We start from the raw sequence: 5,137 nt of genomic DNA on the forward strand, positions 1-5,137 counted from the left end.
GTGTGTGTTGTTCAATCAGGAGGGGGAAAAAAAAACTAAAAATAAACAACTCTGGCTTTTAATCTGCTCAGAATGCTTATATATATTCAAATAAAGGGGGCGGGTCCATTGTACTGCCACAATTACACGGTAGCCCCTGCTTTGATTTTTTTTTTCTCTTCCTGAAACCCTGGCATTACAGCTGAAAGATGTGAGATCAAATGGGGGTTGACGTTAACACTGGCTGCAATATGATTTATGACCCCTATATGCAACCGAACCTCACACGTTGCTGGGGCCTTTTTAAAAGTGAGAAGGCTAAAAATACTGTGACGCACAATAAAAAAGTCTCTCTCCACTCCAATTCTGGCATGTCATTTGGCTCTCACAGCGAAATAAAAAGGCAAAAAAAAGGCTTGCAGTAAAGACATAAAAATCCGAAAAGCCTTCAAATGAATTCGGCGGGATTACAGGCAGCCGCGCGCTTTAATCTTCAAAATCTCCTACGTCCAAATGCCACACGATGTGTGTTTGTGTAGGTCCGCTAATTGGGCCGCCTTGCAGTCGAGCGCGTCTCCTCCGTGAAAAAGGGGGAACAAACAAACATTGCATGAAATGACCTCCATGTCCCAGCAGCGGCGGCAGCATAACGAGGAAGTGAAGGAGGAAAATGAAAGATTGGTTTCAGATGTGGGCGGTTCAATAAACATGTGTGTCGCCCACATTACACGGGACGCACTCGCCGAAAATACCCAGAATTTTTTCGGGGTTGTTTCTCGAAGATTTTCTTTGAATTCTCTATTCTTTAAAATTCAGATTTGTATTTTCTTTTTTAAATATACAATCTGCACCTAATTGAAAATGTGTTATTTTCTCCATATTCTTCCATATGCATCCCGTATCTGGACTTTTTACTCAGAATTATATTTTGGAAATCTTACCTCAGAGTTGAATTCCCGCAATCTTAAATTTGAGAAACAAAATTTTAGTCGACACAGCACTGATTTCTCCTTCCTTCGCCTTTGAAGCACAAACGTTAAGCCACTCTTTGACTGGCCGTTCCTGCTCTCGTCCAGCTAAATACTCTTTCTTCTGCTCCACACCCAGTTTGTCGCAAATTCACAGTCATAATATTTTCCGTCTGCACGCCGAGATAAAATGCCCCAACCATGACATCAGATGGGGATCATCCGCTGGGATTTTCTCGGAGACTCCTCCAAAAAATCAAACTTCCCCGACTGAGAAGCGCATCTGACCCCGGTAAAGGCGAGCGGGATTACTGGGGGTTTTCAAGTCTTGAGCTATCCCAGATCCATCTTGGAAAGCTCCGCTCCAAAATCATTTTCAGCCGGCCAGCCGTGACAAGAGGCCAAGTGGACGAAAACAGGAAGCCGCTGCCAGCTTGTCATTGGACGGCTGGGTTGGGACACGTCCTCACCGAAGAGAACTCTAGTGACAGAGGCGAAAACAGTTTATAGCTAGAAATGCAAAGGTCGTTTCGAACTCGAAAGTCGCCGTCCTGCCAGAATGTGACCGGACCAATCAGTGTTCTTTTTTGCAGAGAGGGAGGCGGAGCTACAGCCAGGGGGGTTTAGCTGCCAGGACGCCAGTAGCTAGCTTGAAAACAACGTTCGTCTGTGTCAGCGTGGATGCTGCAAAATGGACATTTTCTCTCTTGAAAGAAGAGCAACAGAAGATGTTTCTCTGCTTTCGTTAAATTGGAACTAAAGTTTTCAGGTCTCTGCCCCCTCCCAGTCTCCCAACCTCCCACCCTCAACCCGCACGTTGACGCATTCAACCAATCCCATGGATGCACAAAAAATTTCCACCACGACATCCACCTAAACTGCAGCCATGCTCACGCGCAGTGTGTTTTTTTCCCCATTCGTGCTTTTTGCAGAATGAAACTCACTGAACGGCGTCATCAAACCACTTCCTCTTCACCGCCGCTGCCCCCCACCCCAGCCCCAAAACCGCAGTTGTCCGGGCCCCAGCAAAAAAGGCTTCATGCCTGCTGCAGGACCCCGCAAGTTTTTTTCTCTCTGGGCGGTGCGAGGACGACAGAGGAGCGCCTGCTGCCTTGCTGCCTGCTGCCTTTCTGCCTGCTGGAAGTCAAACGGGGGCCAGATGTCTGCGCCTGGCCTGCAACCCGGCGTGGCCGATATCCCAGCTCCATGTTTCCAGGCTCCCGACGAACTCATTCACCTGAAGTTTTCTGCCTCCCAGCGCCGACTCATTCACAGCGAGGGAGAGAGAGTGAGGGAGAGAGAGAGAGAGAGAGAGAGAGAGAGAGAACGCTGTGGGAATGATACGGTTCAGAACTTTTATCTTCTTGCTGCTGCTGCTGCTGCTGCTGGTGAGGAGGAAGAGGAGGAAGTGAAGGTGTGATGGCCGGGGCCTCAGCTGGATGGGGGCCAAACAAAATGACTCTGGGATTAAAGGGCGCGCAATCCCTCCCTTCGCCCCCCCTCCGGGCGATATATTAGCTGCCTGAACGCCTGGCTCTTTTTTCCCCTTTTTTTTGATTAGTTCTCCTCCAAAAATTTTGGGCAGCAGCAGCAGCAGCACAAAGCACCTTTTTTGTTGTCTTTCCCATCGCCAAACGGGGGGGGGCGAGATAAATAAATAAATAAATAAAAAGGAACCTCACACATGTTGCGGTTGTGTTCAAGCATTAGCCATTTTGCCGTTTCCTCCCTGTAACTTTTTTTTCTTTTTCATTTTCCCCCCTGTGCGCGACACAAAATTTCTTGTGGTGCACAACAACCGTTATGACTCATGGATTTTTTAAGGCTGAGTTTCTGGGCTCATTAATTTGACTGTAGGGTTTTTTTTTCCCCTTCTTCTTCTTCTTCTTCTTTTTTTTTTGTTAGGCCAAAAAACAAAAGTGTTTTTATACTTGGCAGGACGGCCAGAGCTCTTTTACAGAAAAATACAAGAGAAAGTGGACAATTAACAGATGGGGAGGGATAATAAAAATCTGAAATGCATGGCTTAATATGGGCATGTGAGAGTGAGAAAAATGGTCCCAGATGCCATATCAGATCCATAAAATAGAATTAATGATGCACATGTACTTTGCCGTCGACTCTCTTTTATATTACCTGCATTCTTCACTTTCAATTAAACCTTTTTTTTTTTCTTTTTGCGCGAGACTTTGAGGGGGAAATTTGCACTTGGACACTAATCCTGCACAGCTTTGACCGCCTGGGACAAAGAAAAACACATTTTTGATGTTTTAGGAGGTACAAATCGGATTATTTCACGAGGCGGGTGGCGGGCGGGCGGGCAGGATATTAAAAAACAAAACCCCCAAAAAATTCAGTTAAGGAAATTAAATGGAGAAAATGAAGCAAGGCGCGCCTGCAAGTCCTGCTAAAACAACCTCTTTAGTTGTAAAGTCGCCGTGACTCATCGGCTACGCAGACGCCGGCGCTGCGCAGGGCGTCAGGAAGAGAGAAAAGAGGGGGAGAAAAAAAAAAGTCTGAATCGTAACGCAAACACTGTCGTGCACGTGCACGCCCGACTTTGTCCGAGCACACAAAAGATGAGGAGGATTTCTTGCTGATGGAGGTTTCACAAGTTGTCGAGTTTTTAAGCTGCTGCTTCCAGATGAGAGATCAGCGGACGTTTCTACTGCAGGATAGAACAAAGTACTCTGTGATGTGATCTTTCAAAATGGAGCTACTGTGGCATCTAAGCTAGCCTGTCGTCTATGCTAGTAGCAGCCATGTGTGTGTCCTCTTCGGCGTTTTTAAACGGCAGCTTTTCTTGCTTTTTTTCCCCAGATGCCGTTTAGTTCCTCACTAAAAACTACTTTAGATAGGATTTTCTTTCTTTTTTTTTAAGATGGATGCATCTGGGAAGAAGGTGGAGATCCACCTTCTTCCCAGATACAGTTTAGTTCCTCAATAAAAACTACTTCCGATGGGACTTTGTTGACAGACACGATGACTTACCCACGGTAAAAACTACTTTAGATGGAAACTTTTTAAGATGGACACGCTAGCTTGTCTGCTGTGCTAGTAGCAGGCACATTCGCAGCAGCTTCTCTGGTTTTAAACGGCGGCTTTTCTTGCTTTTTATCCTGGACAATTTCTCACTAAAAACTGAAGAATCAGATGGGAGCTTTCTAAGACGGATGTGCTAGCTTCCAGTCTCTCAATGCATGATAACGCAGCAGACTTCCAGCTCAGACTGCAAGCCTGCAGTAAAAAACAACAACACAACCCTCGACACGGCGTGCCTGACCTACTCATTTAGAAGATCAACCACAACGTGTTTCTCCATAGCTGTGTGACGATGATGAGAGCCTGCGGGAGAAATTCCTGCCCAAACTTGCCGCGTCAGCTCTTTACAGCTCTGACAGTCGCGTTTATCAGAAAAGGCAAAACCCAAAGGTTGAACCGAGTCCCTCCGGTTTGTGTGCGTCTGTTAAGGAATTTGTCACTGATGTGGAGTCCAGCGGAGCAGCTTTTTGGCTCCGGGGTTCAGTGTGGTGGTGGGGCGGTGCTTAGCTGGATTTGGCGGCACGGTGTGAAGTGGCACAAAGGGCCTCCGTGTGAGCAGCTGTGAAGTTTTGATCCCGTAAATCAAACATCCATGACTACCTTCTGTTGCACATTTTTGGCATTCCTGCGCTGTTCCGCCTTCTCAAGCGGAGCCAAAATTAATGTGATTAAGCCGACCTGATTAGGTCGAGAGCCGTTTTCCTCCCTCTGAACACGAGCGTTTGTGTCCCTGCGAAGGTTCAGACACCTTTGCGGGTTCTTAGCTTCTTGAGCTTGGTTAGCTTTGAACCTGCTCGGGAGGCAGAAATCATGCGGCCGCTCCCTCGTTAAAATATTTGCACGTCCATCGTTGGAAAGAGGTCACGATTAAAAAGTTTCAAGCTGGATTTGCTCAATCTGGTTTTTGCAAACCGAAAAACCACCGAAGAACAAAAAGAAGAATTGGAAGGGGCCCCGCCGCCATGAACTATTGCATGTTCACATTGCACAAAATGTCGCAACCATGTAGACTCACCTGTCCCGAGGCTGTGACAGAGGAAAGGAATGAAACACCGCAACACGAGAACTTTTAATCTTTTACATTTATTAGCACAAAAAAACAAAAAACAATCCACATTTCTATAAAAATAAAACTTTCTTTACCCCCC

The sequence above is a fragment of the Nelusetta ayraudi genome, unplaced genomic scaffold (genome assembly GCF_046127955.1).
Source record: "Nelusetta ayraudi isolate G7.1 ecotype Tasmania unplaced genomic scaffold, CSIRO-AGI_Nayr_v1 ptg000106l, whole genome shotgun sequence".
NCBI lineage: Eukaryota > Metazoa > Chordata > Actinopteri > Tetraodontiformes > Monacanthidae > Nelusetta > Nelusetta ayraudi.